General features: G+C 40.4%; 1 pseudogene; it reads left to right on the forward strand.

Moving 5' to 3' along the window:
• Positions 1-18,812: 18,812 nt before the first annotated feature.
• On the forward strand, positions 18,813-22,694 carry LOC102018690 (annotated as a pseudogene).
• The last annotated feature ends 403 nt before the right edge of the window (positions 22,695-23,097 follow it).

Genomic DNA, 23,097 nt, shown 5'->3' on the forward strand with positions numbered 1-23,097 from the left:
ATTGCGTAATTTTTAAAAAGTAACTCCCTGACTTTGCCTTCCTAATCATGTTCTCTGAACGTGAGCATATTCCCACACTCTCTGAGAGTGAATCCGCGAAACTTTCACCACAATCAAAGTAGTAAATATGGGCATCACTTCCAAAAGTTCCCTCGTGTCCCTTTGGTTTGTTTCACCGTGTGTGTGTGTGTGTGTGTGTGTGTGTGTGTGTTTGGTAAGAAGATAGCTACCCTTTTATCAAAAACTTTGAGTGCATGATACAGTATTGCTATCTATATGCACTATGGTTTATGGCAGGTCAAGAACTTAATCATCTGCCGTAACTGGGTCACTAGAACATTAAAGAACAACTCCCCATTTTTTTCTGTCTCTACCCCCTTTCGGCCACCATTCTACTCTCTGCTTCTGTATTCATTTAGACCCTTCATAGAAATGAAATCATGCAACATTTGTCTGCTTAGTGTATTTTTTAAACTATTAGTCATGTTTAAATTAAAGCTTATTTAATGACTCCTAAACCAAAACCTGGACATACGGTATGGCTGTCAATGTTAAATGAAGCTAAAATAAAAATTGAATTATAATTTTCAAGAAAAATCAACAAAGCCAAAGTAGAAAACTTCTGACTAACGATGCAAATAAGAAAACTCAAAAAAGAAGGCTTAAAAGAAAAAAACATTCAGGCAAATATACCTATCCCCACAGCCTGATCACAATGCAGGTTTCTGCCATAGCCTCAGAGAAATCCGAATGTGTTTTGACATATTTATCTGTGGGACTCTGCCATTGCATTAGCATTCTTCAAATTATTTTTACATTTAAATTGATTTCAATTACATAGACATTTCAAAACATTAATATTCATTTGAGATATTTCCGATATCTTCTTGGTGCGCTAAACTTTTTCAGGCACTGGTTCATAATTAACCCACTCCAAATGTAACTGCTGGAGAACAACTCTATGAAATTCTGATTAGTGTAAGAGCTTTTTTGCATAAGCTCAAAGCTCTTAAATTATAAACATTCCATTGACAAAGAGTATACACATGCAGACTGTTCCAAGGTGGTCCTTCCAGGTGTTTCTCTCCCATAGTCTGAGAGACTTTTGGATGACAGAGAAGCTCAAGCAACTGACACCTCTTAGGCAACTGTGACATAGAGAAAATTGCTGTGGGTTCTTTGGAGGAGAGAGAGAGAAAGAGGAGCTGTAGAGGGGACAATGTGATGTCTTCCTGTGAATGCTTGACTTGGTGTAAATGCAGAGGATTTCCTGTGCAAATGTACAAAATAACAAAAAACTAAATTGATTTGTGCAAACAGAGGCAACATGTACAATTTCAGTAGCCTTTGGTAGTGGGAATCATGAGCATTTACCTCAGAAATGGGCAGAGCTTGTGGGAAAGAGGCATGGTATTGTTGATGTCTGAAGCAATGTCACTCAGCTCCAAAGAAAGATAAACTCTGGGTTTTTATAGGTAAGTGCATGCAACTAGAGACCGTACTCACAAGTGAGATAGATCAGACCCACATGTGTAAACATCTAGAAACTGAAAGAGTAAATAAAATTTAAAAGGTACAATAGATATTGTGAAAGGGAAAGAAACTGCCCAAAAGGAAAGAACAACTAGCATGAGGGAAAGTAGAAAAGAAAAAGGGAGAAACTGTATATATATCTTGTATATACACAAGATAGCAAAGATAATTGTACAACTAATTTCTAATGGTTTATTGAAAGGAACTGTTAGTGCCTACTTGTTTGATTAATCTTGCATGCCTATATCTGGTAATCTGAACAACTATTTGAAGATAATAATATGCAGTATAACCACCAGTGTTAATTTCCTATCATTTTGTTTAGAAATTCTGTAGCATTTCTGGTTTTTTTATTCTCTTTAAAATAAAATAAAATAAAAACATTAAAGGCACAAAAAAAACAAATTTCACTTAGTAGAGAAAACCAGGAATGTTACCTGGGACACATGAATATTAAATAAATCACATATAAAATACTTGGTAGTTAAGCATTTTTAAATTTTTCCTTGTATTAGTACATATTTGCAATAATGATTACATTCATCACAGGGAATTGGTACGTGTACGCAACACATCTGAATTCTTTTTATGCTCTCTTTCCTTCCCCTGCCTCCCTGCTCCTTCCATATCTTGGTAGAAGTCATTTAAGAAACAACAGTTACAGCGATTTTAGCATTTCAGGTTTCACAACTTTGGGGCCATCTTCCCTGTGTTAGGCTGGGACATGAAGTTAGACAACACTGCCCCCTCGAGGTCTGCTCTTCCTGCATTTAATTAAGCTTTAGGGATATATAGGAGAGAATTTAAATTCATGTTCCAATTGGGACATGGTTTAATCTGAGGCCTGGAACTTTCCTCAAAGTTGTACAGTCTACTGTGAGGAAGAATGGTCTCGCTAGACAGCGGGTTGGGGATTACGCAAGAGCCAGCAGTTCCATGGGAAAGTCCAGTCCAGGTAGGCTTGATGATCCCCTCACCTGCTAAAAGTTGTGTCCTCTGAAAAAAAGATAAAGGTGCAACATTCAGAGGAAGCCAGCATCACAGGAGGTGAAATAGCTTTACAGGTGAAAATGTTCAGTGAAGATCACCTGGCTTGTGAAAGAGGAGATTAACAAGAGAGTAGGAGCAGCAGAAGAGCTCAGCAGCAGCATAATCAGAGGTCTCTGGCGGCATGAGGTCAGCTCAACAGGGCTGCAAACAAAGGCAGGAAGACTGTCTGCTGGGAGAACTCTTCCACAGCCAGGGACCCTAGAGGAGATAGTAAAGGACATCTCAGGGATGTAAGCCTGGCCATGAACCACACTCACTGGTCACGGCGACTGCAGTTTATATCTATTAGATGTGAATACTGAGATTCAGAAGCTTGACCAAGTTCACACAGGAATTTTATTTTTCTAGCCCGAAGATTAAAATTTTGGGGACTGGGGATTTAGCTCAGTGGCACGGTGCCTGCCTGGCAAGCACAAGGTCGTGAGTTTGATTCCTAGTATAGAAAAAAAAAAAAAGATTAAAATTTTGACCTGTGTTATTTTAATTTCTCTTTTCTTTCATTTACACTGATTTTCTATTTTTTTAATTCTTAAGATCCTAGAGGCACTTATTCCTCTGCTCCATTCAATTTTAAGGTCTTTAAATTTTATATTATACTTAATTATATTAACTTCTCCCAGTCTGTTTCTGGAATAGGTAGTATAAAAATATCACATAAACAGAATAAATTATATTTCAATGGGAACATGTTTTAAGAGTTCCAAATAGCCAGCGGCTTTTGCATGAACCTTTATATTAAACCTTTTACAGATGTGAGGGAAGAGTCCATGTGGATCAACCCATGGATCATTTTCAAGGCTACCAACAAGTTCATTAAAATAATAGGGAATAAATAATACTTTGTATATTTGAAACTGCTTTAAAGAGAATACCTTGAAAGCTTCAATTATCTGACTTTGAAAAATATCTTCCAATGTAAACTTACAAATTTATGCAACTTTCAAAGAAAGTTAATGTGACAAGGTTATGCTCTTAGAATTATGTATTTTTTTCTTTCATAGATTTTTTTTCTTTGTCTAACCTTGCAATGTGACAAAAATAAACAGAACTGGAAATAATGACTGAATCACTTAAGAAATTTGTTAGCATATTTCATGTAAAAGAGAATTTTTTCCCTAGCAAATGTAGAACCCAAACATCAAGAAACAAGAGAAGCAAAGGACGCCAAAAAATATTCTCTAGTTTTTCATAGGATGACAATGTAGACAATCATACACTGAAATGAGAAAGGCTAGGATCCAGTGAATTAGCACTCTGGCTGCAATACCATTTAAACTGTACCTGCTCACACAACTTTGGTTTCTGGATATAATACAAAATGCTTTCCTTTACTCATTTATCTACAAAAGTTGACTTTTTCTTTTAAACCTATTTCACCATCCCTTTGGATAATTAAAGCAGCTCTCAAATAATTTACATTTGGCTTTTGGATTTCACCCACACTTCTATGTGGAGCAAGACACACACATTAGTAAAACTTAATGTGCAGCCACACTAGATGCACAAAGGAGCTTGAGTTTCAGTCACCACGGTCTCCAGTGTAGGCAAACTGACATGCAAACTACTGAGGAAAAATATGTGTACCAGGATATATATTTGTAACCTGACAAAGATGCCTCCAAATACCCCAGTAGAGAATGAGTTTATGTGTGTAGAAGATGGGCAAATTAGCAATCAGGATGTGGTCACTCTAGTATTTGAAGCAGAAATTAATACAAGAATTTAGGTGTTTACCAAATTCAGATATGCTGGAGGAAGAGACTGAGAAATAACAATCTCTAGCCCTCAGGGATTGCCACTGTCTTGGAGAGATTCAGAACTTTGCAGTTAGCACCGTAAAATAATGACAATGATCAGAACTGCCTCTGTCACACAGTGGGTTATTACCAGGACACTGTACTTAAAGGTCCCTAAAAAAATCTCATGTCAGCCAGAGCCCGCACATCTGACTACTACCACCAAAAGCAACATAAATGGACTTCTCTTCCCCTTTTACCTTCCAAGTCTCCTACAAGTGCTGCTAACTGGAAGGAAAAATTTCACCTTCCCGTATATTTCAAGGGCTACAGTCGTCAGACAGTGTCCAAGCTTCCAGTCAGTAGAACAACTTCTGGAAGGAAAAGACTCCAGGGTCCTCTGAGACTCTCTGTTAGGAGCCAAGGAATCTACTCGGGGGGCTAGGCCTAACTCAGGGGACTACTGGGTCACGTCGCTGTGGTTGGCTCTGGTGCAAAACGCAGCTAAAAGTAGATGTTCATCCTGCTCAGCCAGGCCGCCTTCTGGAAACCACAGCTGAGCATGTTTGAATGAAGGAGACAACCCGAAGAGAAAGTCTGAACCGTCTTCGTCTGAGGGAGTGAGATTCGCCTCATGGTGGAACCAGTGCAAAGATCGCCGCCAGCAAAGGCACAAACACAGCAGTGAACTCCACCAAAGCAATTTACCAGAGGGGCTGTTCAGCAGCTACAGAGACAACGTCGACAGAGAAATGAGTCCCACTAGCGAACTCTCCCATTCTTTCTCTGTGACGCCACTGTAAGCAGGATCTGTGCCTCAAAACAGAGCACGCTCGTGAAGTCAGCCGGAAATTCACAGGCAGGAAAATCAAAGTGGCACAAAGACACTGGACATCCTGCTGTTTTGAAATTGTAACACTGAGTTGATTTTAATTTAGAGATGTTTTAAGATTCCAAATGGCGACGGTAAATTTTATGCTGCTTTCTAAAAACCCCATAAACTGTGTTTTTTAATAAAGGCGTAAACCTAGATGGACAAAAGTACTGGAAAGAAGGCAAAAATGGCACAGCTTTAGAAGCTGGAAAGCAGTTGGATGAATGGCTAATTACTTGGCAAATGTGAAAAAGCTGGCTCTAAATCAGAAGTAGGAAAAAATAAGGAGTTACCTGATCTATGTGACAGAATGCCCGAGACCACAAATTAGCGGGCGAGGTGCCTCTAAAAGAATTGGGGGGAAAGCAATTAAAAAAATAGCAAGGCAGTGCACAATCCTTCTTACTAGATCTCTTGGCTTCTCTTCAACTTTGGAGCTGGACAGCCAAGCTTTTCTCACTCTGGCAGATAACAAGACGCCTACTTTAAAGAGAAAGAAGAAAACTGAAGCTTCGTCTGTGGGAGGAACACCAAGCACTGTAGTGGAAGTGGGAGAATTAATTTATAGTGAGTGTTGAGGGCTTCTAGGATTCTTCCCCACTGGACTCCCAAATTGTTTGCACTGAGGACGTCACCCACCAGGCACAAGATCAAAAGCGTCTCTCCAAGGCAACCTCGCAATTCCAAGAGAAGCTTCTTTAAAATGCTTTCATAAGGCATTTTCCCCGAAACATACCAATCAAATTACTCAGAAGCCTGTTGTCTCTGCTCCACCATCACCATCACATACGTAAAACTTCCAAACAGGAGTTTTTTTGGTAAATTCTTCTTAAATATGCATGGCCATTCAAGATTCTTAAGACAGACCTCTAACTGACAGGAAGTGGCCAGACCAAACACCCACACACAGAATCAATCCGAAGGAAAACAAGACTATCCTGGAAGAAAAATATTAACAGGTAGTAATAATATTATCAGAAAAATAAAAGCTAATATTATGTCAATGAATCAAAACAGAATATTTTTGCATGTGTTAAGGTAATACTTGCAGGAATAATTAAGGCACTCATTATAGTAGAAGCATTTGTGCATCTCAATGGCTTAACAACTAGATATTTACTTCTCACCTACAGAAGCCCAACTAGCAATGGGACAGCTCTGTGTCACCCCGTTATTCAGGGCCCCAGGCACCTTCAATTTCCAGTCTTCTTCAATGCTTTGGTCCTTAGAATTGATCTATTCCTCTAACAAATGATGAAAGAAATGGTGAGAGGGGCACACTCAGTTCCTAAACATTGGCTAGCAAAACACATATGTAATATTTTATTTCACTTCCATTAGGAAGATGTCAGGGGAACTTCGAAACGTGGCCCCTAAGTAGTCAATAGCAGTTCTATTTTAAGGAGAAGAGTACAAATCTATATTTGTGCCACACTATTGAAAGTGATTAAAAAAAAAAAAAAAAAAAAGGCCATGAGAGAACAGTAAAATAGCTTTTGGAAAATGAAAAGTATAACAGCAGTTGTTAAATAATCAATGCAAGAAAAAATTGAGAAAACCTGGCAGAAAGTATAGCAAAAAGGCAAAAGGATAGAAAATAGGACAGAAACTTAATAAAATTAGATTATCCATAAGAGACAACTTCCAAATAGTAGGAGTTCCAGGAAGGAAAATAGAAATAAAAGAGATAAAATACAATAAAATAAATAATCAAGGGCAAATTCAGAGGACCAAAAAATGTGAGTTACCAGATTGACAATTCTCTACTCTGACATGTACTGTACATAAGACACATTTATACCAGATCCATCACATGCTGATCCCCACCACGAGGGACAAGGATACGGTGTCACAAGTTTTAAGGGCAAAAGATCATTCGAGTATTTCATACAATGATCAAGAATTAAGTGGAAGCTAAAAGAGAGGAGAGCACTGGAGAAGAATTACAAGGAGACATAATGTGCAACTTAAATTTCTAGACACAGCCACCTCAGAGGGGACACGTGTGTATCACCCCAGCTACCCAAGAGGCTGAGTTAGGAGGTGGCAAGTTCAAGGACAGCCTCAGCAAACTGGCAAAATTATGTTCCCCCCTCCCAAAAAAAGAAGTCTGGGAGGTGGGAGGTCTGTGGGGGATGTAGCTCAGTGGTAGAGCACTTACCAAGAAAGCACAGATTCTGGGACCAATCCTTAGAACCACCCCCCCAAAAAACACAGCCAAACCAGCAACTATGTACGACAGTAAAAAGAAATGGAAGGCTCAGAGGGGCTGACATTGGGCTGTGAACCAGCCTCCAGACCCACCAGTTACAGGGAAGCATTGATATGCGGAGAGGGTATTTTTTGTTCTGAGAGAAAAGTTAAAACTGTAGTAGAAGCAATAGCAGCAGCAGCAGCAGCAGCAATCGTCATGGTGGATACCATTAAAAAACTTAATTTGACTTAAACATGTCCCCGCAAGAAACTGTGAAGAAAAAGAAAAAAGTTAAAAAATAAGAATCTTTGTAAATAAGGATAAAACTGCAGATTGTGTAAAATGTCTACCTCTGTCTTTAAAAAAACACATATATTAATTTAAATGTTCACACTCCACTTTGTTGTAAGTTACTGGGCCATATTCTCTAGGACAGGAGGACTGGGCCATGCTGGCCCTTTGCAGATTGACTTATATGTTCTTTCCAGCTATGGCTTATGTCATTTTTCTCTTCATTACTATCTGTAACAGGCAGCATTGATTTGAAGTCATTTAGTGGTTACTGTAGAAACATTGGTAACATTTTCAAACTTTTATTATATTTTTGGTCTTTAAAGTTTCAAATTATGTCCCCTGAGGAAAGTTATGGGAATTCTCTGTGAATATCCCACAAAGTAAAATTAATCTTCAATAATTAAGAACAGAAAAGGCAACATTTGCCTTTTCTGCAAAACTAGAGACCTACCTATCCATCTGGTACAGCTCATGCCAGGTTTACCAATTAGGACAAATTTAATAGAAGAAAATGTCTATAACTTTAAAAAAAAATCCCTATTACCTTGACCTAGCTTACTAAATTTTAGGAGTCATGCTTGATATTCATACCATAAAAGGACTTACATGAGAAGAAAGTAGAGTCTTCTTTAAAACACAGTATATTGTTTTCCACTCAATCTCTGATGATTAAAGCCACCAAAACATATTTCCTCCCCTCCGCACACTGTTAGGTTGGGTCAGATAACATAGCACAAGGCCCTCATTAACAGGAGAGACTTAGCAGGCCTTCTTATAAAGGCCAATATGTAAATCACATACCTAAGAATTCTCTGGAGCATTTGTTTTCAAAATGCAAATTCCTGGGTCTTACCACAAAACAACTAATTCAATATCTCTGTAATATTTCTGAAATATATATTTTTTTAACATTAACAGGTACCCCTGTGACTCTTACAAACGGAGATTTAAAGGTGCGCTGATACAGTGAACATCAGAGCATCCCAGTGTTGTAGTGGCAAACGTCCATGCAACAGCAAGGGACTGTCTCTTTCAGAGGTGGAAAACAGGAAGGAAGTGAACCATTAAGATACAGGTTTGCAGGGGGTGATCAGAAAGAGCAGATGGCTTACGACAAAAACTGTTCTCAGTTTGCTGCTGAAGTAGAGGCCGATGACATTCTTGGATCCATTATGTTATTTTCCTATTTCAATAGCTCTAATTTTATAAATTTTAATTTTCAATAAAGCAGTGATATTCAGCAACACGTGTGATGTGTTTTAATGTCTTAATCAGGCGTGAGTATAGCTATAAGAGAAGTAACTCTAGCTTAAACAAGACTGGAGGTTCTTTTCCTTTCCCATGATAAGCAGTTCTGTAACTTCTTCAGGCACCAGTCGTACCATCCTAACAGTCAGGGTAGGAGTTTATGCTTATATCATGGCTACTTGCACTCCAGCCATCACACTTTGTTGCAGGAAGCCAAAAGCACTAATGCCAAAGTTATGCACACCACCCAAGTCGGTCCCCTTTTTAAAGTGACTTTTTAGGAGCCCTATGTGACAACTTCCATCTACATTCCAATTAACAGTTTCTAGCATCCATTCAAAGAAAGCAACAAGCTATATCTTGGGCTGAATGCACTGCAATCTGCAACAAAATTGGAGTTTTATTGCTCAGAAAAAAGGAGAGGATGATATTGAATAGGCGCCTGTAGTTTCTCTCTGGTGCTTACTACTTGGCTGTGAGAAACCCATCCATCTTTTCTAAGCCTCAGTTTTCTTGTCTATAAACTAAGGACCAATAATGACTTTTCAAGATTATACAATGTTTATAAAGAGCATCATGTAAAAGATTTGATACACAACAGAGATTTAATAAATGAAAAGATTCACCAAAAAAGCTGTACCTACCAAAACAGATTTCTCAATGCATTGGGAAATACTGTAGGCAAGGTTAATTATCTGGTCACATTTAATATCATCAAGTACTAGAAAAACACCATATTGCTTTTTTAGTTCTGCTCAAGTATTTCAATTCTGTCTCCTTTTATTAATTCTGTCTTACCCTCTGGGAAAGCAATGATTAGGAATTAACAGACTCTTACAAAGCTCATCAACTGCAAAATAAAACTAAGTATCTAGTAATAATGGAAAACACTAAAAATAAAGTGATCTATGAAGTATATGTGATGGACAATCCAAATCCCTATGATCAGGGGCTGGGGATTTAGCTCAGCAGCACAGCAACTGCCTGGCAAGCACAAGGTCATGAGTTCAATTCCTGGTACCGGAAAACAACAACAACAAATCCCTGTGATCCTTTACTCCACCAAAATAGTGGCCTTATTAGCTTAATAGACATTTTTCCTTAAGTACATAACACTTTCCATCTTAAAAATCACAAGCGCCAACTTCTCCAGTAATGCTTCTACAAACAGACTGCAAGATGAAAGCTATTCCATTAATTGCTTATTTATCTACACATCTTTGTAGGTTCCACCGCAGTTCCATTTACTATCAAAACCAGATTCCCTTTGGTTCATTTCAATTTTAGTTTGGTGCATCATGATAGACATGGGTCCAGTTTTAGTCATAAGCATGTGGAAATTCTTCCAGTGAGGGTGTTTGGCCACCTTGTCAAAGATAAGGTGGCTAAGGAAGTCTGGAGTTGTTTCAGCATCTTCTAATCTGTTTCATTGATCCTCAGGTCTGCTTTTTTGCCTGTACCATGCTGTTTTTATCACACTAGCTCTGTAACATAATTTCAAATTGGGGATTGCGATGCCCCTTGTCCTACTATTGTTGCTCAGAATTGCTTTTGCTATTCTAGGTCTCTTCTGGTTCCAAATGAATTTTAGGAATGTTTTCTCTAGTTCTGTGAGATATGTTATTAGTATTTTGACAGGGATTGCATTAAATCTGTGCAACAATTTGGGGACTATGGGCATTTTCACTATTTTGGTTGTTCCCACCCAAGAGCAATGGATATCTTTCCATTTTCTGATATTCTCTTCAATCTCCTTTTTCAGGGTACTGTAATTTTTAATGCAAAGATCTTTTACTTCCTTTGTTAGGCTGACTTATAAGTATTTTATTTTTTATGTTATTGTGAAAGGTACAATTTCCCTAATTTCTCTCTCACTACATTTGTTATTTGTGTACAAGAATGCTATTGATTTTTGAGTGTTGACTTTGTATCCAGCTACACAACTGAATTTCCAATTCAGTGAGATCTAAAAGTCTTTTGGTGAAGTTTTGGAGGTCTTCTATACAGAGTCCAATGCCATTCTCAAATGATAGCTTAACTTTTTCCTTGCCTATCCTTATTCCTTTTTATTTCTTTCTCTTGTCTAATTGCTCTAACTAATGTTTCCAGAACGATATTGAATAACAGTGATAACAGTGGAAATCTTTGTCTTGTTCCTGATTTTAGAGTGAAAGCTTTCAGTTATTTTCCAGTTAGTATGGTGTTGGTTATTGGTTTGTCATAGATGGCTTTTATCATATAGAGATAAAGACCATCTATTCCAATTTTCTGTAGGGTTTTTTCATGAATGGGTATTGGACTTTGTCAAAAGCTTTTTCTGCATCTTTTGAGATGATCATGTGATTTTTTGTCTCTGGCTCTGTTGATACGGTGCATTATATTTATTGATTTGTGTATGTTGAACCATCCTTGCATCCATGGGATGAAAGTCCTACTTGGTTGTTGCATTAATCTTCTTGATGATTTGCTGCATTTTGTTTGCCAGTATCTCACTGAGGATTTTTGCACCTATGTTCACTAGGAAGATTTGGCTATACTTCTCTTTTTTGGTTGGATGCTTCTCTGGGTAATACTTGCTTTCAGGAATGACTTTGGGAGTCTTGCTTCCCTTTCAATTTCATTAAAAAGGCTGAAGAGTAATGGCATTGGATCTCCTCTAAATTTCTTGTAGAATTCAGCAATGAATCCATCAAAACCTGGGCTTTTGTTTGTGGTAGGTTTTTAATTACTTATTCAATGTCACTAACTGATTTGAGAGATACAAATTAAAACAATGCCGAGATTCCACCTCAATCCAGAAAGAGTGATTACTATCAAGAAATCAACAAATAACAAATGCTAGCAGGGCTGTGGGAGAAAAGGAACCCTTCTTCATTGCTGGTGGGAGTGTAGACTGGTGCAACCACTGTGGAAATCAGTGTGGAGATTCCTCAAAAAACTAGGACTAGCAGTTCTGTTTGACCCAGCTATCTCCCTTCTTGTTACTTTCCTGAGAGAATTAAATGCATCATACCACAGTGATATATGCACACCCATGTTCACAGCAGCACAATTTTTAAAAGCTGAATCTCAGGAACAGCCCAAATGCCCATCAACCAATGAATGGATAAAGAAGATGTGGGTGTTTTTAATACAATGGAGCACTATTCAGCCATAAAGAAGGATAAATTTGAGACATTTATAAGTAAATGGATGCACATAGAGACCATACTTTTAGGTGACATAAATCAGACATATGTGTAAATATCTCATTGCTTCTCTGGTGTGAGAAACTGAAAGTGTAAATGAGGACCAAAATGTATAATAGATATTGCAAAATAGGAAGAAAACATTCAAATAGGAAAGGGCACCAGGGTGGGAGGAGAGGAATAGGAAGAGAGGAAAAAGAAAAACACAAAAAAAGAAAGATAAAATGGAAATAAAGCTTTTGTAAATAAGGAGGGGAAGAGAGACCAAGGAGAGGGGAGGGGAATGGGGGAAAATAAGAATCAGAGTATATCGTGTATGGATACAAGTTCCATATGATGAATGTGATCATTATGTATATCTAAACTGTACCAATAAACTTAAGGATAAAAAAAAACGGATTCTCCTACCAGTTGAATCTGGGCTGATCCTGAACTTGCTTTGACCAGTAGAAGGTAACAGCAGCGGCATAATCTAATTTACAAGATAGGCAGGTCTTAAAATGCCTTCAGGCTCTGACTTCACTTGTTCGGAGCACCGCTATGAGAGCGCCAAGGACAAAGCAAGTCCAGACCAGCTGGAGGCAACCTGTGTGTCCCGAAGGACAGTCAGCATCCACCGCTAGGCAGGAAAAGGCCGGAGCACCGCAGCCCTCCTGAACCAGGGCGCTCTCCAGCTGCCTGCCGCTGCGTGAGGCCTGAGGAGACCAGCAGTGGAGACACCAGCCAACCTACAGAAGGGAAGCAACTCATGTCATCCTCATCATAAGCCAGTAAGTCTGAGAAGTTTGTTACACTGCAATATAAAACAACATAGTACAGCACTACTTATGGAGTAATTCATTTAAGCTTTTATTTACCTTACAGTTGTCTTTAACGCTGGAAAGACAGTCCTAGTACATGGCGGGCTCGCAACAGTAACTTGTACAATGAACAAATTAACCAGTCATGAGTGAACTGCTTTTCTTAAAGTGGAATTGTTAGTGTACTATTGCGACGCAGTAAACACATTCACTGTGGGTAACTGGTACATACACATCTCATCTTGATCCACTTTACTGCCTGTCCCCTTCCTTCCATCTCCACAATCATGAACCCCTTCGCATCCTTTTAAAGAACCAACTCTTTAATTCATTGATCCTTTGCGAACTACACTTAACTCTATAGAGACAGTGGTTTATAACCTGCATCGCTAAACCTCCACTAGCCTCAAGCTTAGAGCGCCATCTATTGGCTAGTAAGATAATTTTGAGATTTCCGCCCCCACAACACCAAAGCAGCAATGAATCCACACGCCACCCTTTTTCATGAGAAACCTAGCAATTCAGTAACACATCTGGAATGAGAGGTACGCTCGCCCTAGAGAATAAACTAATACACAGCGGCCCTCATTTTATTTACCTTTTCTAATAGGAGCAGCTTCAACATACACTGTCCTCACCATTATTGCTATTAAAAAAGCTACCCAAAACAAAACTTACCTTCTATGGATAGACTGCTCGGCAGCCCGTGGCCTTATGATGAAACTCTTGTATGAAGGTGAAACATTCCCAATGTGCACGCTGCATCTAGTTACTCTTTGAAGGCTCCGGGGATTTACACGCCAGCTGTCACAGTGGAAGACCTGCTAACTACCCTCTGAACCCCTCCAGGCTGAGATCACTCTGTCCTGTTGATACAGAACTTGAGCCCGTCAGCTGCCATATCAGTGTTGAGTAAACCCACACTGTCTTCCCGGGAAAGTCGTGGCCCTGTGCGCAGAATCTCCTCGGGAGCGCGGCCGCCGAAGGTCGCGTGGTCTCGGAGTCAGAGGAGAGCGCTGCGCTGAACAGATTCCGCTCGCCTGCGCACAGCGGGTTGACAGGACAGGCGCACGCGGGCTGCTTCGGCACCACAAGCCACGTGGTCTCCTTTGACTGGCATTTTATAGACAGGTTCCAAGACTGAACAAGCGCTCAGGGATCCTTTTATGAAAACTGGCCTCACCTGTAGTAAAGGGTCCCCTTTTCTAAGAACTATTTTTCCTTTTTCTGTGGCTATGAGCGTCTGCCCAGAGACTGTACGGCAGGAGGTCCTTGTCACACAGGGAAGACTGGTTAGGGTGCCTGCAACCCACGGTGCTCTGCACAGAGAAACCGTACTGCGAAGGAGTCCTCCAGTCAGAAGCAAGACGGGGTAAGCTGGGAACACTCTTGAAATGACAAGGACCCCGTGGTCTTCATTAATGTTTGCATGCCTAAAACACATCAAATGATGATGTCGGCACATACCGACATTGTACATCTGCAGTTATTACCAGGAAAAGTAATCCTCAATTCTCTCTGTTTAATCCTTACCAAAAGCACATCTGCAAGAGAAAGGGGAGAGAGAGAAAACAGGGTAGGGGGAGAGGGACCACACCTGGAAGACGGCCTCAAGTTCATGCTCTATTTTCACTTCTCCAAATGCTTTTAAATGTGTCCCTAGTTCAGCACAGATGAGGGAAGGAAGGACATGCGCGTGTCACCGTTTTAACCAGCACACGGTCTCCTTACAGCTGCACCTATTTCGGCTGACTCTTCCTCCGCCGAGACTTCCTGCGCAGCCTCCTGGCCGGTCTGCACATCACGGTCACATCCCTCCAGTGCGGTCTGCGTACAACAAGCAACTTGATCTTTGAAACATGTGCGCTTTGTCTGGTCACAGATTTGCTAAAACTGAAGGGGACAGACTTGCTGAGAAGCACAGTTGAGTCTACCACAAGCCCCTCCCATGATTTCCTAGTGGAATTTAGATAAAAGATAAAATTTTTAACAGTCCTTATAAGGTCATGCGTTACCCTCTCCCTGTCTGCCTCTCTTGCTCCTTTTCGGGCAATGGGATGCCTTCAGGAACCTGACGGAGTTGTAAGGGGATAACTAGGGAACATGGTTCTCTCCCACACATGAGCTCTTAGCCAACTGTTTAGGCAAAAGCGAGAGCACTTTTCTCCCATTCTAAGTTGACACTGGAGAATATCACCGGTAAACAGAATTTCTGAATACTAAGCCTTAGAATTAGACCTACCCACCTGGGAACAGGAGGCACTAACCAGTTGCCTCAGATACTAAATTCTACTCATGGCCGTGGTCAGGGGAGCCTGAGTTATGCCGCAGGCCTGAAGAATCCCTGAACCTCAGGAACGTGACGCCATAATGGGATATTTCTTGCTCGCGTAATATATCTATCACAGTTCAACTGCTTTCCATACCCCTCTTTCTGGGTCCCAGACTAAAACACCCACACTTTGCTGGATGCCACTGCACAAAGGTAAGACAATGTTCTGGAAGTCTCTCTATTTTTCTGGCAATTGTATGTATGCTTCAGAAATGAATCACATCATTTTCAATTCCAACCAATGGCTGGAACTAATAAAATAGTCCCAACAGTAAATTTAGCCTTCCATATGTCCAGACCGGAAAGAACTGGATTTCAGTGAGCAGAAATAATAAATATCTCCATGGCCGAAGCAACTCTGCACAAGTGCTCTCTGCAGGCGTGCTGGCCCCTGCAGGAACCCCAGAGTGGAAGGCACCGGTCACATACCCCGGAACCTGCCACAGGGGTTTTCATGGAAAGGGGTAGAACTTCAGGATGAAAACCATCCTTATGAAAATGAGATGAATGGGGAAGAGGTCTCTCTCTGACAAGACTCACTGCGAAAATTTGAGATTTTTCTTCAATTTGACAAAAATTCAGCACAACATAGGTGTTTCTGTAGAACTGTGGGCCGCCTCACTTAGAGAAACACATTGTATGGTGCTTTCCAAGTATGCCTGCCACTCTTAACACATGTATATCCATAGCAGGCTCTGGAAATTACAAAGCTGCCTCATTCATCCCCAAGGAATAGTTTTACCAACCCAGTGGTTACACACTTTCCCATAGTCTCCCATAAGGGAAGCTCTAAAACAACTAAAAGTACAGAATACTTATCCATCATGGCATCATTTGTTTTCTTAATTTAAATATTATATACATTCAAAACCAGAAACATGTAACCTGACAGCTTTTCACAAAATGTGTACGTACACCTGGGTCACCAGCACCCAGATCGAGAATCAGAATATTACTGTCACCTTTGAGGGCCCCCAGTACTTCCTTTCGGTCACCAGCATCACCTCCCAACATGCTTCTATACTACTAGGGAGGAGAGTGGGAGTAGAAGTGGAAAATTTCACATTTTATTATCTGTTACTCTAATTTTGCAAAGGAGATATGACAGTGTATTACTTTTGCAATAAAATGATTTCTAAAAAGATTGCAGACACTTTGGACCTTCCTGAATTGACACAATACTCCTCTGCTGGTCCTGTAGCAGCAGATTCCATCCAGACAAAGTGGTTAAAAGCCCCTGTAGCAACACAGAAATGAGTGGAGCTCATATCTTACAACCAGGAACACTCAGTGAGCTTTACTCAAGCTATTCAAATTTCTCAAAGCTTAAGTTCCATAATCAATAAAATAATGATAATACTTGTCATAAATGATTGAATGGGATTGTCTTTGTAAGTTACCAGGATAGAATCTGAAACATATTAAGGCTTCTATAAACTGTATCTGTTACTATGATGGAGCTCAAAAATGTCAGGTGACTGATCTTTGAATATCAAAGAATACACCTTACTTCAGTCATTGAAGTGTTATTGCCTTTTACTCTGAATAGTTATGATAATGAGTGACACAATTCATAGTATTGGAGAAGCAGAAACAGAAGTCACTAAAGGAACTGTGAGGTCATTAGATTCACTTGTTTATTGCATAAATGAATAAATGGAAACCAACACACTCAGTAATTGAGTTATACTCACACCATTTGTTTGCAAAAATGAAAAGAAAGAAAAACTAGAACTAGGTTTCAATTTCTCTGACTTCCAGTCTAGTGCATTCTCCTGCTATACCATGACTCATGCACTCAGCCATATCCTAATAGAACTAACAGTTATTGAGTGTCTCATAAGTATGTGCCAGCAAAATTCAGACCAAAATGCCTATCCCAGGAAAAGGTGGAAAAACACTTTCTATTACATCAGGCTGACTTCCTCCCATTTACTCCATCCTCAGCGGCTGTACATACTGGAAGAAACTGCAGGGTTACCTGTGTACTAAAGACTGCTAATATGTGGTATTAAAAATTCATTCCATGTTTGGAACATATTGAACAAGAGGGGACCTTATCAGCCATCTGCTGCTGCGTCTCATGTTACCCAGGTTATTTATATTTATGCTAACGACAAATCAGCCCTCAGGGCTCCATGAATCTCCTTTACCTCACGCACCCCATAGCTGGGGAAAGGGCTGAGGCTGTGTTAAAGAGAGATCATCTAAGCTTCATCCCACGAGTGTGAGACTAGCTTGGGGCCAGAGGGAGAAGGGAGCAAGGTGTCCCTAGGAATTTCCTCACATTTGATGGCTTCACTTGGGGGTGGGTCTTATGAATTAGTTGAGAGCTGAGCTTCAAACTTTGATCGGAATTCTGGCTTCTTAGAGCTCAGTCCTGCTGCTAATTCTGTGACCTTGTGTTAGTGCCTTCCCAGGGCTTGGCCCTTAGCACCTTGTGTAACTGGTCTGTGAATCTGTAATATAATTTTCGAAAACAGCAAGGTGAGAGGATTTCAAAGTGTGTATAATGTAAAGAAAGATTGATTGCTTTTGGTTTACCAGCTAACTCAGATTCAGAAGTATGACTTTCATTGCCCCTTTTTTAACCCTTTCAAGAAGTCAGAAAAATTTTTTTAAGATTTGTGATTCAGAGGAGAACATTTCCCCTATTTTCTTTCAATAAATAGAAAGGAATATTGTAATCAGCAAAAGGGATGCATTAGAGATGCATACATTAGTAGGTCAAAGCACTATTAATATTTAATTTACAGACATGAACATAAGGGAGTACAAAAATAAAAATGTTCCTTGACTACTATGTCCATTTTATATTTTATACTCTTTCAATGACATAATGTATGAAGATAGCACTGAGAATTCCAATACCTACTTTGTTAATGGATCATTTTTTTTCTTCAAACAATAGATTAATATAGAGCAGCTATCAGGTAATGTTGCTGGTATACTCTTGAGCATAGGTGGTATCACTCCATCACCTCCTGTGAAGCAGAATGGATCTACTCTGCATATGCACTCAATAGTTTTCTCAAAAGTAAGATATTATTGAAAATACATAAGAATCACTGTTAAAATGTAATTTTCACTTGACTGACACATTTATAAAAGTAAGATTTTTATGAAATCTTAATAAAGCATTAATAAATTGGCTGTTAATGATTAAAAAGACTTCATTACTATTTCTTTTTTCAAATCTTTTTATTGGCACATTTTAGATAGATATCTGATCACATTCATCATAGGGAATTTGTATCTGTACATGATATATATCTTGCTTCTTTTTTCCCATTCCCCTCCTCTCCCTATTTAATATGAAGTTCCCTTTTTCCTTTGTTTACATTATTGACAGTGAACAGATACATTGTGCTGTATCTTCCAAAAACTAAAAGTTAAAATATTCATTCAGAAGTAATTCTTAGCTGATTGTGGTGGTGCACATCTGTAATCCCAGCACTTGCAAGGCTGAGGCAGAAAGATCGCTGAGAGTTCAAGGCCAGGCTGGGTTACATAGTGAGTCCAAGCCAGCCTAAACTATATAGTGAGACTCTGTCTCAAAAAAAAAAAAAAATAGTAATTCCTAAACACTGATTTCCGGATCAGTGTGGTCTCTTCTCTACCAAGAGCCCCACTACTCAGGAATGCTGCTCACCTACACAGGCACCAAACCAGTTTTGTCAGTGCTCGGATCTGAGTTCCTGTTCAGAATGGCGCACGTGCTCTCAGACTCACCAGTGGCTCAGCTTTAACTTCTTCAACATCGCTGACCAGCTTTCCATTTCTCTGCTGTCCTGGGTTGTAAATATCTCACTAACTCCGTTCTTCCCTTTGGAGAGGGTAGAAGGATCGGGAGCCTCTTCCATTGGCCTGTCCACCACTGAAATACCTGTTGACCCCCTCCAGGTACCGGACCGTCTCCCAAGATGGCTTATAGAGTAGACCTGGGGCTTAAGGGATGCTGCGGTCCTGGGGCAGTCTGGCTTCTCTTTCTAAATCACCCTTATACTGGCTTTTCACCCCATGAGCTTCTCATCCCTTTGGCCTCCCTCTCTCTGGCTTTCTCAGCCACCCTGCCTCAGTATATCCACGTTCCTCTGGTGCACATATCAGAGGAGACTTCCACCTTTGCTGTAAGCACCTGGTTGGCCCTAATGGACCTCCCCTCAAAAGTAAAAGTGTGTATGTCACCAAATTCTTAAGGAAAATTTTAATTCCACATTCCATTCTTTAGTGCATATTAGGTAATATTTCATCCCTATAAGAGCAACTGTACATTCATTAGTAGTTTACAGCAAATAAAAATGAGTCATCATACACAGGAAGAAAAATACTAAACATTGATTGTGACAGAAATCCATTCCCAGCACCCACATGATCACACTGAAATGCCATCATGATTCCCTGACAATCCTCTCACTAAAATTTTCTCTAATTCAAGCCCTCTGTACAGCCATGCCAGAAAATTTGTCCTTTGAAACAGACCACATTAAGTTATGGATCTGTTGAAGCACTTACAGAATCCAGCAAGAACTACCAGCTTAGTTGTGTGTAGTTGATGCTGTTTTTCCAAGAGCTACTACTACTACTATTATTATTATTGTTATTATTATTATTACTATTATTATTATTACTTTGAAAGCATGAAGAATTTATTGAGAGAAAAAAAAGCTTCTGCGATGGAAGGAATGGGGCCTGGAAAGTAGGTTGCCCACCAACCCCACTTCTCAAGGGTGTTTTATGGAGCAAAGCCACAAGGTGATGTGGGCTTAAGGAGGGACAGAACTAGAACCAATCACTAAGATTACAAGTACAGTCACTTAGGTCATATTGATCCAATGGCAAATCATAGGATGAGTGAGATGGGACAGGACTGTGGTCAGCCAATAAGATTACAGCAAGTACAGTCACTGGGGTAGAACTGACTAAACAGGGATCAAATGCAGCAAGGCACATGAGACAGAAAAGGTCTTTCCTGGGAGGGGTGGGTTAAGTTTTGGGCAAGAGCTGTTTTTTAAACTTTTACTACCTGTCCTGAGTACGGCTTTGTATGATGATGGTTTGATAGCTAGGGGCCTGGCTGGATCTGGAAGAGACGTCCCATCTTAGGGTCAGCCAATTTCTAGAGCTGCATCCATCTTGTATAGAAACCAGCCAAGCCAAAGAACACATCCCACTACATCTACTAACTACACCTTTCACAGGTCTTATACTCTAGGCCATTAGGTACCTGTCCTAAAGCCAGGTGAGGACAGCCCCTGTCCTCCAGCTCCTACCAAAATTATTCAAAGTAGCCAGTTCTCAACTTATTGACCCAGCTGTCCCCATTCCTTGCCAGGGGAGCCGCATAGAGGTCACTCTGCATGTTTCTCACCCTCCTTTTCCCCCCTTGGGGACCATGATGTTTCTGCATGTGACTCTCAACGACAAGCTGTCCCTCCTATTTCTAGGAATCTACTGATATTGAAACAACTTCTTTTGTGATAGTCCTATTTATGTCTGTGCATCTTACCATACCTGCTTGAAGCAAATTCCATGTTAACTGTAAAATAATAACACACCTGCGGCCATCACCTCTGGTGCACCCTAACTATACAAACATATTTGTATCAATGTCAGCGGGTGTCTCTGTCCCTGCTTATCATTTCATATTGTTTAAAAACAGTAAGAGTAGGGCACCGCCGCTGCCGAGCAGAAGATGGCCATGCCTCCCAGGCACGCCGACCTTGGCAAATCTGGGCTATGGGTTCGGGTTAATAAAACTTGATATGAAAACCAAGGGCTACGGGTTCGGATTAATAAAACTTGATATGAAAACCAAGTCTGAGAATGGATTGGAATTCACAAGCTCGGGCTCAGCCAACAGAGACCACCAAAGTGACAGGCAGTGTGGAAAGCAAGTACAGGTGGATGGAGGATGGCCTGACGTCCACGGAGAAGGAGAACATGGACAACGCCCTCCGCACGGAGATCGCCATGGAGGGTCAGCCTGCGCGTGGACTGAAGCTGACCTCCAATTCATCCTTCTTGCCTAACGCTGGGGAAAAAAATGCTAAAATTAAGACGGGATACAAGAGGGAGCATATCAACCTGGGCTGCGACGTGGACTTTGACATCACGGGGCCTTCGATCTGCGGCGCCCTGGTGCTGGGCTAGGAGGGCTGGCTGGCTACCAGATGAATTTTGAGACCGCAAAGTCCTGAGTGACCCAGAGCAACTTTGCAGCTGGCTACAAGACGGATGAGTTCCAGCTTCACACTAATGTGAATGAGGGGACAGAATTTGGCGGCTCCATTCAGCAGAAGGTGAACAAGAAGTTGGAGAGGGCTGTCAATCTTGCCTGGACAGCAGGAAACAGTAACACTCGCTTTGGGATAGCAGCCACGTATCATTGATGATCAACCCTGATGCCTGCTGCTCGGCCAAAGTGAACAACTCCAGCCGGACTGGTTTAGGATACACTCAGACCCTAAAGCCGGGAATCAAACCGACACTGTCAGCTCCGCTGGATGGCAGGAACGTCGACGCCGGCGGCCGCAAACATGGTCTGGGACTGGAATTTCAAGCATAAATGCATTTTGTACAATTGTTAATTTTGAACTATTTTGCAGCATAGCTACCTTCAGAACTTAGTGTACCTTTCAATGTTGTATGTCTGGGATGCAAGAATTGCTAAAAAATCATGTTAGACTTCCAGGTTAAAGATGATTCAGGTTTAAGGTGTTACTAATTCAGAGGTACAGAAGAAACCTGATTCCAAAAAAGGACGTTTCAACAGTACACGTGGGGGAACTTGGTGGCTCCTCTAGGGATGCCAGGTTCCTTTTTTTAAAAAAATCTAAACATGGCTGCAAGTGGAAGCTGACAATGTGTAGGCACTTTATAAATCTGCATTGAGTATATAAATGTATTGTAACTTTCTGAGAATCAAACCTTGGTTTCCTAACCCTGATTGGTGAGAAGCTCGTGGCTTGATGGTGTGTACAAACTCATCCGAAAGGGACTTTTTAGACAGACCTTCACAACCTGTTCCCACACCAGCCCCTCATCACCTCTTTTACACCAAAAGTAGTCCACAGGGTGCAGTAGCTGTTTCTTCTGTGCCATTTTGGCATGGATAGGGGGATGTGATGAAGTCAATCATTCAGGATTTAATTCCTTTTCATGTTGTGGGTTTTTTGCCCTTGCACCCGTGTATCCCAGCTACAAGCTGGCAAGTCTGCGTGACTGCAATGACACGGTGACAACACTAGGAATCTAAATTGGGCGTATGTTGTATTCTTACCACTCAGTTTATTTTTCAGCAGTTTACTGGGTACATTTTAGAGTCTTCCATTTTGTGTGGAATTAGATCCTCCCCTTCAAATTAACATCACTTAAGATAAATCTTGTAATTAACATCACTTAAGATAAAACTTGAATAAAATATTGAAACCTCAAAAAAAAAAGAAGAGAGTAGAAGCAGCACACACTTTTGACAACCCTTTAAATATGAGAGAAGGCAATAAAGGACAAAGCTTTGAATAGATGAACTTGCTGTTTGGCGATAGTTCAAGTAGTTTCCCAGCATAGATTTCAAGCAGTCTAATAGGGAGTTTTTTATTGGGTAGTTGAGGATAAAAAGTTCTCAATCCATGTACCCTGTGTGTCCAAGTGTATTTATCTTTGTGACACATAGAAATAGCATGAGTTTTTTCAGATTTGGAACATTCCTACTATTGATTTCTCAGGGTCTCCAAAGTGGTCTTCTAAGGAGGAGTTCTTCACAGGTAAGACAACTGCATATTTTGCCATGAGTCTTGTAGAGTGAGAAGGGTCTCATACCTAAGAAAATGTTTTCCAACATCTAGC

This window comes from Chinchilla lanigera, unplaced genomic scaffold (genome assembly GCF_000276665.1).
Source record: "Chinchilla lanigera isolate Chin_1 unplaced genomic scaffold, ChiLan1.0 scaffold00006, whole genome shotgun sequence".
In the NCBI taxonomy this organism is placed as follows: Eukaryota; Metazoa; Chordata; class Mammalia; order Rodentia; family Chinchillidae; genus Chinchilla; species Chinchilla lanigera.